Source organism: Cervus canadensis, chromosome 11 (genome assembly GCF_019320065.1).
Source record: "Cervus canadensis isolate Bull #8, Minnesota chromosome 11, ASM1932006v1, whole genome shotgun sequence".
Taxonomy (NCBI): Eukaryota; Metazoa; Chordata; class Mammalia; order Artiodactyla; family Cervidae; genus Cervus; species Cervus canadensis.
This window is the reverse complement of record NC_057396.1, coordinates 75,338,521-75,358,399: the sequence shown is the minus strand read 5'-3', so window position 1 is coordinate 75,358,399 and position 19,879 is coordinate 75,338,521. Positions and strand designations below refer to the sequence as shown.

At 43.4% G+C, this 19,879-nt stretch overlaps 1 protein-coding gene across 9 annotated transcripts in view; it reads right to left on the bottom strand.

Moving 5' to 3' along the window:
- The window catches only part of CTNND1 (catenin delta 1), a 45,722-nt gene that overhangs the window by 23,217 nt on the left and 2,626 nt on the right, over positions 1-19,879 (bottom strand). The window lies entirely within an intron of this gene.

Here is a 19,879-nt window from a genome sequence, read left to right as displayed (position 1 = left end):
TGCTGTTGGAACATCCTTCCCCCTCCTCCCCACCCCTGAGGCAGAAACGTCAGAGCCCAGTCCCAGCATGCCCACAGAGACATTGGGAAACCAGTGCAACAGCCGTGCTGGGGAAGGCGTGTGGGGACTAGCCAGGCTCGCCTTCTGCTTCAGTTCCCTTTCCCACGCTCCCCAGGGCCCTACCAAGACGCTCGGGCCTGTCTGCTTCAAGGTATAGGCAGCATTCAGCAAGCAAGAGTATCCAGAGGAGCTGGCAAACAGGCGCCCAACAAACTCCTTGGGCTTCCCCAGTGGCTCAGCTGGGCAAGAATCTGCCTGAAATGTGGGAGACCTGGGTTCAATCCCTGGGTGGGGAAGATCCACTGGAGAAGGGAAAGGCTACCCACTCCAGTACTCTGGCCTGGGGAATCTCATGGACTGTATAGTCTTTGGGGTCACAAAGAGTCGGACACGACTGAGCGACTTTCACTTTTCAGATTCCTTAATTAATTCTCCGTCACCGAGACTCCTCCCAGTGGATCCAGGCCCTAAGCCCAGAAATGCGGTCCTCAGCCTGCGCTCTGGGCTCCCACAGCCACTTACCGACTCCTGCTCTTCCTCTAAGTTCAAAGACCGCTGTCGCTTTCTCAATCCCCTACATTCCAACAGGCCACTCAACAGTCTTATTTTTAAAATATGTTCTTCCCTTTCATTTTTATTACTTAATTTTAAGCACTTGCGCTTACCCACTATATCAATGATCTACGAACCTCCCATACTAAGAGGACTCTGAGCTTCTCCCAGGTCGGCCTGAACTGTCTGAAACTGTAGTTACTACTCGGGCAGTCTCCACCCTGTAATCTTCTTTGCTAATAAAAGACCAAACTACCACTACTATCAAGCATACAATGACAACATTCCCGTTGCAAAGAGAAACTGTCAGTCTGCCATAAAATCGTCGCCTTTTGCCCCCACAACTTTAGGAAGGGTAGTGGGGCTCTACCCAGGGATCCAACTTGGAAAGCAGGATCTGGAGACATTAGCTTCTCCCATCTCCATGGTTTGTAGAGCAAACCACCCGGCCCTAATTTGGAGAGGTTGGAAACGTTAAGAAAGAGAAGATCAGATTCCTAGGACTAAACGCATGGGGGAGGCTTTCTGCCCGGAACAGGGCAGAAGCAGAGCTTTGCAGGACAGAACTGGACTCAGAAGACACACCCCGTCCCGGCTCTGCCACTAGCCAAGGACGGCAGCGAGGCCTGCCACGTTCTCGTCTCCAAGGTGCCAGCACCGCCAGCCCAACCTAACCCAGAGCCGCAGCGAGGGGCAGCTGAGACAACGTACATTATATAAATGTGAGGTATTAAGTTGTTTCAAGAGTTAGTTTCTATCTTCCAATTACATTACTTAATGATAATGCCTCAGCCTAAAACTATTTTGTGAACTAGTAGATGAAATTAACCGGATCAAGGGCATACCTGGGTTCCAAGGAGTGGATGAGCTGGTTTCCCTACTCTAGCACTGTTTACTAGGAGGTCCCACCTAGACCAGTGTTTCTGGGACGTAGGGTGCTTTTCTTCAGCGCCTGGCAGCCATCACAGAATTACACATCTGCTATAATCAACCCTCAGTTCCCTACTTGAGGCTTTAGCAGTTTATTAACAAGGAGAAAGGGAAGGTGAAAAGAACTAACAATCACTGAGTGTTTTACATTTATTATCCTGGCAATCCTTCCAAGGACTCTAAGGAAGTTTTACTGCAAATGAGAAAACGGGCTACAGGTGAAGAAATTACCCAAGGTTTCAGTTAATAGCAAATTTTGAACTTAGTCCAATATAAAATGATAGTCCAGCACCTCTCTCCTACAACTCAAGAGCTTTATTCCCAAGTATCAAAGGAGAAAGGGAAAAGAAAAAGTTTCTACTTATCTTTAGGTTAAAGGGTTACCCATAATGTCTCCATATAAGAAAGAAGTGGGATTAAAAAAATAAATAAATGGGAGGAAAAGGAAAGCATATGTGGGGGAAGAGAATGAAGCAGTTAGGTAAGCTATATAGTACATCACCTCACAACTCTTGAGACTTGAGTCTCCTGTCAAACATACACAGCATAAAAAACAAATTATCCTAGAGACCAGAATCTGCAAACCATTAACTAATTTTGGCGGTTAAGAGTGAGGAAAGCGTCAAGACTACAGGCCAACACCTTTACCAGTTTGCTACTTAATATTTTCAATGGATTACACTTGTTCTCACTAAAAAAAGATCATTGGGAATTCCCTGATGGCCCAGTGATGAGGCCCTGGGGCTTTCACTATCAGTCTCAGGTTCAATCCTTGGTCAGAAAACTAAGATCCTGCAAGACATGCGGTAAAAGCACCACCCCCCCCCCAAAAAAAAAGATCACTAAGGAAGTCCCAAGGTGGGGGACGGAAGCAAAGTGAGCAGGTGAAACTTGCCATTCACCTGTCACTAGATCTTCTGAGAATAACATTTTTTATTCTTAACAAGCCAAGACCTATAGACCTTGAACCTACAAGGTTCCCACATTCAAGCAAGGACAACAGCAAATATCCAATCTCTTCTATAAGATTCTAAACCAAAAACAAAAAGTTGAATTAAGTCAGATACCAGAAAGACCAAACAGTTCAACAATGTCAACCAGGTAACAGGGCAAAAAAGTCACTTGCCTAAAACACAATCACCACGATGATGTTCTGCTGTAGACTGGCTGCAGAAACGGTTTGGAATTAGAATTTTCAGAGGTTAAGAATATCAACTTTAAAAAAAAAAAGAAAGAATATCAACGTTGGAATCACTGTCTGTGTGCAGCTCTGTTGCTTCTTAGCTATATGACTTTGGGCAAATCTCTCTAATCCTCAGGCTTCTTTTCTGTAAAATGGAGAAACAGGGAGAAACAAAACACACAGGATGGCTGCGAGGATTAAATGAGACAATCCATGGCAAGTACTCAGAAAATGTCTTGACGCACAGAAAGCTATTGCTACTAATACTACTGCAAGGAGATCCAACCAGTCCATCCTGAAGCAGCTCAGTCCTGAATATTCATTGGAAGGACTGATGCTGAAGCTGAAGCTCCAATACTTTGGCCACCTGATGCAAAGAGCTGACTCATTGGGAAAGACCCTGATGCTGGGAAAGATTGAGGGCAGGAGGAAACGGGGATGACAGAGGATGAGATGGTTGGATGGCATCACCGACATTTCAATGGACATGAGTTTGAGTAAACTCCGGGAGTTGGTGATAGACAGGGAGGCCTGGCGTGCTGCGACTCTCGGGGTCGCAAAGAGTCCGACACGACTGAGCCACTGAACTAAACTACTACAAACAGCTAACATAAGGGACTAAGGTTTTTGGAGGTGTTGGTAGGGCGTTTGAAGAAACCACTCATCTCCGCACACTCCCCCCCTTCACCACTAGCTGTAGTTCTGTTAACTACAGGCTACAGGAATTCTTCACACTCTTAAGCGGAGGGGGCAGGATTAATCTCCAGACCAGAAGTCAAAAGACCTGGAGTACAAGACCTGGCTTTGCCAAAACCAGATCGTGAGACCTTGGAGAAGTTATATATAAACCCATGTAAGCTTTACTTTTTGTTACTTTTCAGAGTTTAGCTTTATAAGATATGTAAAACTATAGACAGGGTGACTCTGAACCTCTCTCCGACCTCCACACAATTCAGCTAAGTATATCCAAAGAAATGACCAAAATGAGGCATGTAAACCTCTGTGGAAAGAGGAAGATTATTTGTCTTCAGATGGAAAACTCTAAACCCCACAAAACAATCTTTGGGCTCTGGAAGAAACCATGAAAAAAGAAGTTTTATCTTCTGTAGCCACGTTCAAAGGCAGCTCTCTTCCCTTCTATTCCTTCATTATAGAATCAAAGATAAAGTTATCTCCTCCCTCTAAACACAATAAGGAAAAACTACATCATCCTAGGGATTCCATACTGCTTTTTTAAAAGGTACAGACTGAGCCGTCTACTGAGGAATACACATCAATAAAACACAGCACCTGTAACACCACAGAACATAATCAAACCAAAAGCACAGGTATTCTAGACACGTAAAGGTATTTATTTGCTTTGACTGTTCATTTGCCAAGTTCAAACCAAATAGTCCAGTTCAACCACACAAACAGAAAATCTGCACTTTATTTTTAAATCAAAAGGAATATATTTTGTCGATAGTTTTCTACGGCTTCTTATGACAGTGCTTATACCAAAGTCCAAAGTCTAAGCACCCCACCCACCACTTGAAGTTCCACCATCTGAACTGAGAACATTTCAAAGCTCAGTCAGAACAATTCTAGTATTTCTCCCTGCTGGAAAGACTCACTCCTATGATAACTCAAACCCTGGACAGGATCTGCAATAAGACGGAGAGGACTCTGTTCACTTCACAATCTCCTGCCAACTGGGCACTTCGCAGAATTACAGAACTGATATTCCAGAACCTGACTTGCCGGAAGCATTTAGCAGCTTCCTTGCTCCCTGTGGCCTGCTCTATGACAGGCCCAGCTTCTCCACTTAAGAGCACCCAAAAGGCTGACCGAAGGAGTCTACAAGGACGGACTAGGTCTCACCGTGTCCGCCACTGTGTGCACGCGAAGTCCCTTCAGCCATATCTGACTCTTTGCGACCCCGTGGACTGGAGCCCGCAAAGCCGCTCTGTCCATGGGATTCTCCAGGCAAGAACACTGGAGTGAGCTGCCACTTCCTCCTCCAAGGGGTCTTCCTGACCCAGGGATTGAACTCGAGTCTCCTGCCTTGGCAAGCAGGTGTCTGTTTCCACTAGTTATAGTTATATCGCTCAGTCGTGTCCGACTCTTTGCAACCCCATGGACTGTAGCTTACCAGGATCCTCCATCTATGGGATTTTCCAGGCAAGAGTACTGGAGTGGGTTGCCGTTTCCACTAGCGCCACCTAAATCTAATGAATTAAGGGAGTCTTGGTAAATCACCCTCTTCTTAGGTTAACAGTGATCATGCTATCTCATTGGAGTTTCCGAGAAAAAAAGGGAAAATAAATATATGAAAAGTTTTGGGGTTTTTTTTTTAAGAAATACTCCTTGTTAAAAGGCAGCTGAGCCAGCAATCTCTACAGGTCACTGCTACTGCTGCTGCTGCTGCTAAGTCACTTCAGTCGTGTCCGACTCTGTGTAACCCCATAGACGGCAGCCCACCAGGCTCCCCCGTCCCTGGGATTCTCCAGGCAAGAACACTGGAGTGGGTTACCCTTGCCTTCTCCCCACAGGTCACTGTGAAGTCACTCAGTCGTGTCCGACTCTTTGTGACCCCATGGACTGTAGCCTACCAGGCTTCTCCATCCATGGGATTTTCCAGGCAAGAGTACTGGAGTGGGTTGCCATTTCCTTCTCCAGGAGACCTTCCCGTCCCAGGGATTGAACCCGGGCCTCCCGCATTGTAGGCAGACGCTTTTACCGTCTGAGCCTAGGACACCTTAAATATTCTAGTTACCTGTTCCAGGATTTAAATGTTTTTTACTGTGACTTTAAAAGGAAAAAAAAAAAAAATCACCTCCACCATCTTGACCCTAAATTCAGAAACCAGATGGAACATTCTTATTGCTCTTTTCCCCTCCCAAGTATTCTGGGAACCCCCCAAACCATAACATACTAAAATGGCTAAATGCTAGGCTGGCTCTGAAGCAAAGTAAGGGCGTCGCTCTCGTCTACTGAGGGGGCCCAGGCCTGAAAGGGTATGGAAAGGAACAAAACCTGCTTCTTTCTGGAGGTGTATGACACACACGTAGGACTGGTCTAACAGGTCCTTCTGATCTCTCAGGCCAAGCTGCCTCCTTCTCCTCCCCCACTGCCCACGTGCTTCTCCAAGGCCTTCCACTGGGACAGATAACACTGAATTTCCTCTCAATCCTGAGAGTCTGAGATACATCGAGTTACTTACCTGTATCCCTGTTGCAACCCTGCCGGGGCACCTCAGCCAGCCTTATAAGGAGAAAGCAGAGCTTTAGGGAGAGGCCGATAAGGAAACAAAGATAAGAAGGAGGGGCCAAAAAAAAAAAAAACGGAGGTGTCAGACTGAAGGGAGGGGAGGCCAAATGCCTTTCTCCATTCTACAAAAAGAGGGAGAAAGAGAGGGAGGTCGGCATACAAAGGGAAATTAGGAAAAGTCTAGTCAAAACGCAACAGTACAGTTTAACTTCTGTCTCATAAAAAAGAAATCCTAAAATTAACTAGGATACCTTACACTCTTCACTACCATAGGCTAAGAAAAAAAAAAAAAATCCACGGGAAAAAAGCTTAACCTTAAGGTTTACTAGAGGTCACCCAACTGTTTGAGCTCACATTCCTTTTTTAAAGTGGCAGCTTCTCACCGAACCGCCTAACTTTCTATCTCTGGTATTCCCACCAACTCTCTTGCCCATTATTTGAAGATGACCTGGAAAAGCTGAAAGCATGTAATTGAATCATATCTACAGTCCAGCTTCCTAAGAAAGCCCTGAGCCCTAAAATGAGCAACAAGACACTCGTTCCATTAGGTTTAGAGTACGCCTCTTTTGACACAAGCAACAGAGAGACAAGTGTGAGTCTATGAAGAAATCACAGGGGTGTGAAGCTCCTATTTCAGCCACAGGGCAGATGGCTGAAGGAAATGTTTCTCTCTCTCTTAAAAGAAGAAAATCCGACCTTCCAGTGAGAGAACAGTTTTGAGTTATTAATTACGGACCTCTGCCTGTAAGTGAACACACACACTCTTCCCAACAGCCTCTGAGGTAGCATCGGCCCCTTCTGTAGAAGAATAAACTTGTACATAAGAAGGATTCCGTTTCCTGCCCAAGGTCAACACAACTAGTGAGTGACAGAAACACATCTCTTCTGCTCCAAGTCCATGTTCATTCCCCCTGAAAGACTGAATGAATATGAACTTTCTATGCTTCTTGTGGTTAAAAGTCATTGTAATTCAAGTACAGAAGGTGACCAAAAGTAACTTTTGGGGAGGGGATGGAGGAGTGATGACAAAGGATGAGGTGGAAGCATCTAAACTTTTGGGTATTGCCTTCATTTTAAAGAGCAAGACCTTACTCAATTCTGGAGAAGAATAGCCAGAATTGAGAAATACCTTAGTTTTCTTATTTTAAAAGGAACAAGAACTCAAAGAGAAAAGCTGAGAGAAACAAAAGAAGTATTACTTTGTACAAAATCACCTACTTTTCCCCTGAAAGGCCTGCTGTTGAAATCTGGCTACTTGCCACATTCTCTAAGCACAGCTCAAGAAAGAAAATCTAGCAACAAATATCCCTTCTACCATTTTTAATGTGACACCTCACTAAACCAATAGCAGAGATCGGAGGTGGGAGAGAAAACAGAAGGAACTAGAAGTGGGGAAGACTGTGCTAGCCGGTATCAGAACAGAGGGGAGGGATTGTTCTAGCGGTATGTCAGCAATCTGCCTCTAGGGCAGCTGTCCTCCTGGGTAATCAAAGGCCGCCTGTGTGTGTTTTCAGGGACGAGCCAGCTCGGCAAGAAGTTGAAGACTCAGCCACCCAATCCACAAATTGAGAAGAGATGCCTGTTTCACAGCTGGAATGGAAGGCAGGGGAAAACACAAACAAGGAGAAGCCGGGGGTGGGGTGGGGGACGGGGCCCCACAGGTGCTGTTTCAGTCTAGATGGAGGGGGGAAGTCCCTGAAAACGACCAACCACTGCCTACTAGAGTGCAGAGAACTGCCAGCACCTCTCAACACTGAAAAATGGGGGCGGGGGTGGGGGCGCTTCCCTTGGCGGTCCAGTGCTAAAGGCGCCACACTCCAGATGCAGACAGCCCAGGTTCCAGCCCTGGTTAGGGGAAATGCGTCCCGCATTCACGGCGCAGTGAAATGAACAAACACAAAGACAATTTTTTTTTTAATAAGTAGGTTTCTCCAGCTCTGTGTGGACGATTGGAATTGCCTGTTTCTATGATGCATGAGACTGGATGCTCGGGACTGGTGCACTGGGATGACCTGAGGGATGGGATGGGGGGTTCAGGATGGGGGACACATGTACACCCATGGCTGAGTCATGTCAATGTATGACGAAATCACTACAATATTGTAAAGTAATTAGCCTCCAATTAAGATAAATAAATTTATATCAAAAAAAAAGGAATTGCCTGTTTCTATCCTTTTCAGACTCAACAACGTATCTGCAATATATACCGTGAATAACATAACATAAACATCTACCTCCTTCTAATATTCCTTCCTTAATTAAAGCCTAGAGATCTATAAATAGTAGCGGCACACATAAAAAAGTCAGTGAGATCCCCAATACTAAGAGATGGTAGCCATTTATTTAACTCGAGTGCTAAATGCAAAAGGCCAGTCAGAACTCACACTCCTAGCCCTCGGAGAAGCTCGCTGCCCTGAGACCCACTAGACACACAAAGGCTGCTCTCTTCTCAGTAGAGCCCGGCAGCGGAGCGGCTCTCCAGGGACAAAGAGATTTCACAGGAGAACCACAAAGACATCGCCCCTCTCGGCTCCCCCACTCCCAGCCTTCTCACTTCCTGTCACAGTAGCACCAGACCACAGTCTCCCAGAAACAAACAAATACAAAGTGCTGGATTCTGGGCTGCAAGCCAACCGCATTCCAGGGCATCCTGTCTACCAATCGCCAGCCCCGAGCTCCCACTCTGCGCCGCGCAGCTCCTTATCAAGTTCAGGGAAAACAACCCTCCTCCCCGCCCCAAGCTACAGGGGACAAAGCTCGTGCCTTTAAGAATCGGCAGAAAGATACTGTGTGAGGACCTCAGGGCTCAGAGGGGCTGGGGCGACTGTCAAGGTTCCTTCTTGGCTAGTTTCTTCACTTAGGGGCTGGGGATTTTAAAGCCACTGCTGGTGTTATACTCAGTTCAGCTGTGTATGTACATCTCACAGAAAGCTTCATCATGGCAACCTGATCACCAATCCGAATTCAGTCAAGAGAACATTCCCACCTGGGAACACTACTTTAGGACACATCCTCTATCACCTTCTCCACCACCCACTTCTACTGTTTTCACAGTCTTTCAAACTCAAACACAAGCATAACGCTGCTTTCTAAAAGGCCCTAGAGAGAACAAACAAAAGACAGCAGACTCCACCCTGCGGGAAGCAGAACAGGCACCACAGACGCGAGGAGCACAGCTCTCTATTTCCCCAGGGAGCGAAGGGAGGTCTTCTAGGGACTGCACGGGAGTTCCTGCAGCAGAAAAGGTCCACACTACAAACTCAGCTTTTCCTGCTCACTGCTCCCCCTGGAGTGGATCAGGGGCGGCAGGTTTGCCACCTCATCAGGAAAGAAAGCCTCGCTCCCTAATAAGAGCCCTCAGCTCACACCGAGAATGGGATAAATGATACATGTTTCTATTGTCTTATACAAGCCCATTGGGTGTTAGCCCTTAACTCCAGAAGCAAAGATGCAGAGAGAAGTCAAGCCCTATTAACCAGATTCTAGAAATCCAAAGCAACACCCTTTGCCCCCAGGGCTCAATTCCCCTTGCACAAGGTTTACATACAGCACAGAGCTCTCAAACCAGGGGGACGTTCCAGGCAACTGACTTAGTAACACACTATTATTTCTCATCTTTTCCCCTTCCTTTCTCCTTGGCTCTGCTAGAAGCCCCCTGTGCGGAAACCTGATTTGGATGGTACATGTTGATGCAAAAATTGATAAGTCTAAAACACAATTAGAATGAATTAGTCCATATCTGGCTATGATACAACCAGATACAAGGAGGTGGGGCAGGTATACACACAATAGTCAAGTCATTCTAGGGCTGGAGAGAAAAAAGAATATTTAGCTTTGTTTGACTTCCCTGGTGGCTCAGACGGTAAAGCGTCTGCCTACAATGCCGGAGACCCCGGTTCAATCCCTGGGTTGGGAAGATCTCTTGGAGAAGAGATCTGGCAACCCACTCCAGTATTCTTGCCTGGAAAACCCCATGGACGGAGGAGCCTGGTAGACTACAGTCCATGGGGTTGCAAAGAGTCGGACACGACTGAGCAACTTCAGCTTCACCCTGTATTTCAGACCAGAGCCTTGCCACTGCAAGCTCTATCACTGAGGTATACACACACAAAGTTTAAAATCTCTTACATAGCACTAAGCCAAACTAACTCAGGAATAACTTAAAAAAAAATTAGTATTAAACAGTACAGTAGGAGAGTTTAAGATACCCCCCCTTTTTTTTTAAGTGTTTTAAGATACTTAAAAAAACACACACCCCAGACAGAGAACCGGACACACCAGTATCAAAGTTGCTGTTACTCCAAAGGGATACTCAGCAAGTTCTCTGCTTCAGATTGAGCAGGTGAGACAGAAAATGCATGCTGACTCAGAAATACAGTCACCCCACAATGTGAGGGAGGGAAACAGACCAGTATAGCCAACTGATCGCAATTCAGCACAACTTCACCAAAGGCCCTGCTTCTACTCCTACCTCTGGCTGTTTACAGTCAGAAAACCCAACCAAAGAAATAACAAATAAGTAAGGAGAAAGTCAATGGAAGGGACCAAGACTTAAGCTGAATACTTAATGGTTGGAAAAGTACGAATCTGTTTTGCTATATAACTTCACACATACCCCTTTCTCTACGAGTCAGGCCCAAAGCTGAAAGAATTGGAAGAAGGGGAAGCAGAGAAAAGAATGTGATTGGGAAAAGGTTTTGCTACATTCCAACTAGCCAACATCCCACATAGCATTAAAAGTGCCCAAGAATCCAATCCCACTACTGAGAGTTGCTAGGACTCTGCTAACACACATCCAATTCCACCCTCCCCCTAAACACCCTGAAAAGAAGCATAATTGAGACAGCTTGATGAGGGCACCAGCTGTTTCCCCCACCCTCCCTCCCCCCAGCCCGAGACCACAGTTCAAACTCACATCAAACACTTAATACAATTGACTGGCCAGTAGGAAGGAGAAGCCAGAACTAAAATAGCAGGAAGAGTGCCAACTGGCCCCACTTACAAGGAATGCTTTCTTGGCTCAATTTAAAAATATGAAACTTCTGTCATCCACTCCCCTCTGCCCATTTATGCTCTCCTTTCCACTACCTACCCCTCAGTATCAAATGGATTTCAGTTTCTTCCCTCCAATTCCTTCATCTATTTTCAAATGTCAGGGAATACAGGGGAGGTATAAGGTTTAATGTAAAATAATGTCTTGGAGACTGGAAGGCTTCCTGGACTGCAACAGCAAACACAGCACAAAGCTATTACATAAGGTCAAGTAGAAAGCAGTCCACACAGCATCCATCTCTGTGTTTTAAGAAGGGAACAAACCCTTCTGCTCTTCCACACTGATATAACCTGATCTCCCCAGGCACGATACCAGTTAAAGCACTACTGTGACCAGCCCCTCCCCCAGCCATATTCTGAGTGGGCCAGCATTAGCCAAGGAGGAAGGGAAGGAAGCCGGCACTTCCTTTTCAGACAGGAAGTAACATTGGCCCTTCCTGCTGAGTTTTAAACAAATTGTCCAGCTGAGTTTCAATGTTAACATCCTCTCCTGAAGTTGTTCCACAATTTCAAAATGGAGAAGGGAAATGGAGATGTGGTCCAAGTTTCCCTTCCCCCTAAGAGGCAAGTCCTCCACCCCATACTAAGCGCTGGCAGAATCCCCAAATCCGACAACGACATCTGTCATTTCAAAACAACAGGGGATACAGAGATAGAAAGCTTCCAGTTATCCACTAACTACCATGAACCAGTCTCCTCTACTTCTCATACTGAGTAACCATCCATCTGAGAAATCATATAGATCTGTCCAGTCAGTTCAGTCACTCAGTCATGTCCGACTCTGCGACCCCATGAATCGCAGCACGCCAGGCCTCCCTGTCCATCACCAACTCCCAGAGTCCACTCAAACCCATGTCCATTGAGTCGGTGATGCCATCCAGCCATCTCATCCTCTGTCATCCCCTTCTCCTCCTGCCCCCAATCCCTCCCAGCACCAGGGTCTTTTCTAATGAGTCAACTCTTCACATGAGGTGGCCAAAGTATTGGAGTTTCAGCTTCAGCATCAGTCCTTCCAAAGAACACCCAGGACTGATTTCCTTTAGGATGGACTGGTTGGATCTCCTTGCAATCCAAGGGACTCTCAAGAGTCTCCTCCAACACCACAGTTCAAAAGCATCAATTTTTCAGCACTCAGCTTTCTTCACAGTCCAACTCTCACATCCATACATGACCACTGGAAAAACCATAGCCTTGACTAGATGGACATTTGTTGGCAAAGTAATGTCTCTGCTTTTTAATATGCTGTCTATGTTGGTCATAACTTTCCTTCCGAGGAGTAAGCGTCTTTCAATTTCATGGCTGCAATCACCATCTGCAGTGATTTTGGAGCCCCCAAAAATAAAGTCTGACACTGTTTCCACTGTCTCCCCATCTATCTCCCATGAGGTGATGGGACCAGATGCCATGATCTTAGTTTTCTGAATGTTGAGCTTTAAGCCAACTTTTTCACTCTCCTCTTTCAGCTTCACTCAAATGTTCCGATTTTGTGGTCCTCAAACCTGAGTGATCAGAATCACCTGGGAAGCTGTTTTTAGAAATATCTCCCAAATCTACATCCCCAGTCTTCACACCTTACTATCTAGGTGCCTCAGAATTCATCTTCGTAAAAAGCTCTCAAAGAGGTTCTGACAGCTGCTGGGAACCACCATCCTGGCCTATCCCTGACAACCCTCTGCCCACCACATTCCTCTCCCAAAAGGAGAGGACCTGCTTTACTGTTCACCAGACAGCTCGTTATTCAATTTGGATTAAAGTTCCTTTGAAAGTATGGAATTAAATATATAGATGGCCAGAAAGATACAATATTAAATGCTATATTCCCGGCTCAGAACCTAAAAGGAAGAACTATCTCACTTCTTTGGAATCCTGAGTTGCTACAGTGGAGGATATCCCTATTTACACTGCAGATTGGAAAACCCAATTATTGTTTCAAATGACTCAGTTTAACTTTCCTCCAAAGAACAAAGAGCTATGCCACATTTCCTAAGACTGGTTCCACATTCCATCCCAAAAGAAGTCCAAAGTCCTAAATCTAACATTCAAGACCCTAGATAATTTTAGCCCAGTTGACAACATAATAGAAACACCAGAAACTCTGGATTCACGTGTTACCTCTGACACTTATCCAAGTAAGTCACTTTAACTTCTGCTTTGAATAGCAAGTGAGTAGTAAGATGTCTTTAGAAGGAGCATAAAAAGAAATATTTCCACAAGGAAGCATGTCACCAGACTTAGGAAAGAAGAATGGCATCAAAAGACTTACTTTCAAGACAACTATAAACATCTGTAAAGCAGTGATTTAAAGCAACTCCAAAATGTGGGGAATCTGATTGCCCAGAGTATTTCCTGCAAGATGATACACAGTTATCTGTCCAAAGGAGAAGGGGATAGGAGGGAAAAAAAGTTTCCTGATTGAGGGCATCTCCCAAGGATGATACTAGGTAACAGAATGACAACTAGATAGGTAAAATTAAAGGGAAGAATAGAGGGCAACCAGGTCAAGCTCTAGGGTTAAACTCCAAACTGAGAGAGAGACCCAGAGCAAGACAGAGCCACTCTTTCACTGAAGGACAGACTAGCAAGACAAGAAATCTTGCAAGAGAAAGTAAGAATGAGTGATTCAAGACAAAACTCCTCTGGGAATCACTATCCTTTTACTTTTCTTTTTTTTTTTTTTTTTTTTCCTTTTACTTTTCATTATGGGGGTGCCACAGAACATTGATCACTAAACAGCTGGTACTTCTTCAATCTTACCAAAGCCAACCAAACCAAGGGGTTCAGCCTCTGTTTTAACACCATTACTGCTTATACATATCAATACATAAAAAGGGAAAACAGACATACAGTTAGTTATGAGAACTGACCACATCCCCTAATGTGCAAGACAGTAATATGGACATGGTGACCTATGAAATGGCCCCTGAAGCTGTGTAATCTCAGTGATCAGGGCTGTGAGAGAGCAGGAGCTTTTGGTCTAGTGAGCAAAACAAAAGCAGCAAATAAGTGGGGTAGGCATAATATTTGGTCATAAGCCAATTCAACAAATGTACTAAAAAAAAAAACCTCAATGTACTCAAATGTACTCAAAAAGAAGGCTGTCATTTCTACTGTTCATAGAAATTTGACTCTGTAGATCAAATGGTGGAGAAACAGATTTCTCTAGGGAAGAAAATTTTGATCTCAGTTTCCAAACACACACAAGCTTATTCTAAATAGCTGCATTACTTTTATCATTCTCCAAGACAAGGGTCATGCACCTATGCAAATTCTGCTACTTTGCAATTTCTGTGCTGACTATCCTGCAATGGGACAAAGATGGAGGCTGGGCCAGGTGTTGCCTCAACTCCTAATAAAGCATACACAAAAAATTGTTATCAGCTGTTGTCTTTGGAGTCTGAAGTGAGGAAGACTTCTTTGTACTGTACAGTGCAGAAGGAGGTCCTATACAGTCTCCGCTTATATCCAACACACACTCACTGGACCTCTCTGAAAGGGTTTACTGCCCCCATCTCTCTTGCTTGCTGGTAACAACCAGTCTCTCGGGGCCTTTGCACTTTGTACCCTTATCTGTGTGACTTCATTCTAATTTCTTTTAAGTCTCTTTCAAACGTAACTTGTAAGTGAGGCCCTCCCTGACTACTCCATATTAAAACAACCTCACTCCTAACCCTTGCACTTCTTATTCACCACTCTACATATTTGGCTTTATTTTCCCCTCAATAGTGTTATCACACTCTGACTTACTGGGTATTTGCTTGCTCACTTAACGCCTATCTCTTCCAACTGGAATGAGAGCTCTGTGAGTCCCAGTTGGTGCACAGCAGGCTCTCGGTCTCTTTCAAATGAAGACGTTTCACTTTTTCAGTGAACGCAAAAAATTAAACTTTAGAAAAGTAAATCAACATTATTTCATTTTCTTTCTACAATTATTTTTCTAATTGTGACGTTAGGCCCATCAATGGGGGTGGTCTCAAGTTGTCTCACCTGCAGATTTGGCTGACCTTCAGCAGGGGAGACATTCAAATGGCCAATTCTGCCCTGGTTTACAAAGCAGTCAACAGAGAACTAAACAGAAGCGAAGTTACAGAGCCTCCCCCATTCCAACAAAGAAACAGTGAAAAGAAATCAGATTGGCACCAATTTCTCCTTTAAAATAGATCACTCTATTTTAAAAGTGTACTGAATATACACCAGCTACTTTATTTCAATGAGATTTACTTCACTTGCAATGAAATGGAAACTGTAGGTGCTTTGATAAAAGTACTGAAAAGTTGACCTAGTTTCTATAATAATGCCTTATATCCTCAACCACCAGAATATATTTTGGTTTTTCAAATATAAGCTCCCTAAAACAAATATCTTTACTCCACAAAGAGACCTCTCAATACACAACCGCATTCAATATTGAACAACATGCGAAACACACACAAAACTGATACATATCCCATAAGTGACTTACTTTTACTCTGGGAAAAGTAAGTATCTTCAGCTCTACTGTCGACTGAATAAAAAATGAGTAATTAGTAAATGTGGGTGATATTTGAAAATGGGGGGGGGGGGGAACCTAATCTGAATTAGAACTCAATCTTCTTGAATCATAATAATTAATCCTAATCTAGACCTAACTGAAATAACCAAATTCAGTATCCTAATACTCGAACCTTCACCACATGAGTACAATTTATTCTGTTTTAAGAATTAGAAATCTCAAAAAAAAAAAAAAAAGAATTAGAAATCTCTTCCATATTAAGTGTTAGTGAGGCAAACTGATGCCCATGAACACCACCAACCTAAGGGGAAAAAGAGAGGGGAGGCAAAAAGATAAAGGAGACACCAAATAAAAAGAGGAAAGCGAACGAGAAGGAGAAAACAGTAGAGGGAAATGTGGGTTTCAAAAACCACGGAGGACTTCTCTGGTGGCACAGTGAATAAGAATCCACCTGCCAACACAGGGGACACAGGTTTGATCCCTAGTCCGGGGAGATCCCACAGGCCGAGGGGCAACTAAGCCACAACTACTGAGCCCACGGGCTCCATGGTCCCAAAAGAGAAGCCACAATATTGAGAAGTCTACACACTGCAACTAGACAGCAACCCCCCCCAACTTGCTTTGTCACAACCAGAGAAAGCCCACACACAGCAACAAAGACCCAGCACAGTTAAAAATAACTAACTACGGAGAGCTGGGTGGAGAAGTCATGATAGGAAGCTATAGAGTGCCAACAGAAATTAAGTGTAAAGACTTTTCAGAACACTAGTTTCATGGGTTATTTAGTATGAGGGAAGGAAAAACAGGCTGGAAGAAACCAAAAGCTTCCAGACAAGGCTGCAGTTAACACATGCCTATTTCTAACAGGCCACAGTTTAGCTCTTCCACATATAAGAGCAGACCACTTTCACAGAAGCACACGTCTCACAGGAAGCACTGATGAACTCAAAATCTCTACATGTCTCAGTTTTGCCAATGTCCCATAAATAAGGGTTGAAAATAGAAAATGATGTTTCCTGAACATAAAAAAGTGAGGTTTATTTCCAGAGAAGACAGTAAAAAACCACCTTCATCACTGTACAATTGCTTCCTGTACATTCAAAACTAACGTTATCCTACAAAATCCTGGTTGGACAAGTGAGACATCAAGGGAAAGAATCTGGTCCGAAGTTAAGAATAATAAACCCAAACAAAGCTTTTTCAATCCACTCTCTACCAAAAAATTAAAGGAAGTTTACCCTTGGATGCTAGAGTTCTGTCTCCTGTAGATACAAAAAGATGGGAGAAACTTGTATTGCTGTTTTTCCCCCTAAAGTACCCAAATCTCCTAAGAAATTACTGCAAAGTATACTGCAACAGCTTTGGCTGCCACCAGCTTCTCTTCCCTCACTCATGCCTCCCTTTTTAAGAGCTATCCATTCCCACAGCACCGGTATTTTGGACAACCCTGCCTCCACAACTTAAACTTGCCTATCGCTAAAGGCACTTTTTGTCTATTTTTAAAAAAAAAAGAAGGAAAGAAAAGCTTATTCATCCAGGATACCCATTTATTCTGTAATAAAAGCATCTATATCCACCACAGAGTCTCAGGTCTTACGACACCTTAAAGGAAACTTAATCAGACAAATGATGTTTGAATTCATTCAAAGTATCCATTCTAATAGCAAAAACGAGGTATTCCCATGAGCCAGGCAACTTCCTATGAATTTTGCATGTAGTAAGTCACTTCATCATCACAACAATCCTATGCGACAGCTAATATCATTGTCCTCATTTCACATACAGGAGCTCAAGGCGTAAAGCAGGTACACAATCTTCCCAGGTTACTTCGCCGGTTAAGTGGTAGATTTGCACAGGGGCAGTCCAGCTCCAGCGTCCAGGCTCTCACCATGCAACGCTGCCCTGCGTCTGTATGTGTGGCTCATTTAGACTGGAAATTCCCTGTTTGGTCAGTATATTGACCAAAAAATACAAAATAATAAAGCATTTGTGGCAAAATTTTAACAACTGGTATCCAGGTGAATGAAGGATATACAGGAGTTATTGTGCTCCTCTTCCAATTTTTCTGAAAGTCTGAAATGTTTTCAAAATAACAAGTTTTATCATCTATAATGGGACATGTTTTGTGACCAAATTATCTGTAGGCCATCAGAGAAGACTTTGAGAAAACAAAACTCTGAATTTTTATAATGTCCCCACTACATGCCTAATCTAAATGCCCACATCACTCCAATCAGGTTTAAGGACTCACTGGAGAGGAAAATGGCCTTAAAATGGGAAACACTGTCCCTGAACCAGAATAATAAACATTAAGTATTGAGAACAGGGTCCACATTTAATAATCAATAACATGCAATTCCAAGTAGAATTGGGGTGGGGGGGGACTTCCAAAAATACAGTATACAATAAAACTAAATACAAATCAATCCATACCCTCATATCCCAGTGGATAGTTCTAACTGAAGAGTCGTTCTTCCCCGCCTTTACAATCTCCCTGCCAGGGGATATCAATGCCCTCTATTACAAACCTTGGAGGCAGCTGCATTTAGGCAGAGCAATCCCTATTTCAGCATCTCACAGCATTTAACCCCTTTTGCAAGGAAAGAGAACATGAAATCACATAGTAATAACCTATGGCTCATTCGTTTAGGCAAATTTCTCCTTACTATTATTCCTAATTTCCCAGAAAATTAATTTGGGTTCTTAAACTCACAAACTTTCCAATACACTTTGTGAACAAAATCTCCTAGTTTCATAGCCAAAGAATTGACAAAAAAAAAAAAACAACAATGATGTCTGGACATACTTTCTTTGAAGCACTAATGTTCAAACAATCATTTCAAGCTTTTTATGTTTTTATTAACAAGTATAAAAACCAGTTACTTCCAACACAGCTAAAGCAATACTTCCCTGCTCATGCCCTAATAAGTCTGGGTTGGCAGTTCCTCCCCTCTAGAAAATGGTTACACAGAAGGTTTCAGCGTCTGAAGTTAACAGCTGCCTATAATATGAAATGAACTGCCGAGGGTCCTTACTGTTTACACTCTTATTTGTACTGCTTGCCCAGAAAAGAAACAGGATTAAAGAAAAATCCAAATTTTAAACCTTCAATTCTTTCTAAAATCTGTATTTAAAAATGGAAGGTAGGCAATGTATAAAAGGTTAAAACTACAGACTAAATTTCAAAATCACATTGCAAGTTTATTAATCTTTGTTGAATTTTTTCCCATCTCAACTTCCTTTCAGCCTTCCCCACAAAAGTCCCTCACTGATTCCCATAGTGTGTTATTTAACCAAGATTTACTGAGCACCTCAATATATCCCAGACACTAAGACAGGTGCTAAGGGGATACAGAGATAAGACGGTATTCTACATTCAAGCAGGTCAGTATAGGGGAAAAGACCAAAAAAACAGACAGACAATTGTAATACAGTGTGATAAACATTATTTGAAATACCTGCTACAAACCTCTCCCTGCAAATTGGCAATTCATTGCAAACCCAAGTCAGAAAATTCCCTGGAAGAAATTTCACTGACAATCAAATAAAGTTTGAGACATTTCCAGTAGGTTTAAGAACTACAGGACAGTAATAGTGTGCATATGCAAAGATCCCTGTAATAAAGGTTGAGATAATATCCATTCTAACATATCTAGCTCCTTACAGCTTTACGGAAAATGGATTTTTTTACATACATTACTCTACCTCAGAGCATGCAGGAAATCTAAGCGAGCACTGGCCTTCATCAAGATGAAACAGTCCTGCCTCTAGCAAGGGCTCAGTTTAGTTCTGGCTCTTATTTCTATTCTCTCTGGAGAACGGCAGTGTTTTAGTGGTTAAATTCACTAACTTTATACTCAGGACAGGGTTTAATCCTGGCCTTGGTCACTTACAAGCATTGAAATTTTCAGCAAACCTTAGCTTCTCTGAGGCTCAAATTCCATAAAAAACAAAAAATAAACCAAAAACAGCAAACAGAAAGTTACTGTAGGAAATTAAGTAAATATGTTCATGCAAAATGCTTAGCACCCATTGAGAAAACAAGGTGGGGGCGGGAGAGGGAGGGCTGGCACTCAGTAACAGGGGACCACCAAGTACCAAAATAGAAAGCAATAAATTATACCGAGCTAATCATTTTGTTATTCCAACTGAATAATGATCTATGCTTAATTTATTTGCATCCATCCTCTCTCACTCATCTCTAGAGATCATCTACCTCATAAACCCAAGGCTGAAATGGCAATTACTCAGAGCTGCTTTCTTTTTAAGATTTCCAACAGTCCCCATTTTTATCCTAGCTGAAAGAACGCATTCTAACCCCTGTGACTCTCCATAATTGAACCCTAAGAAAGGCATTAAGACTC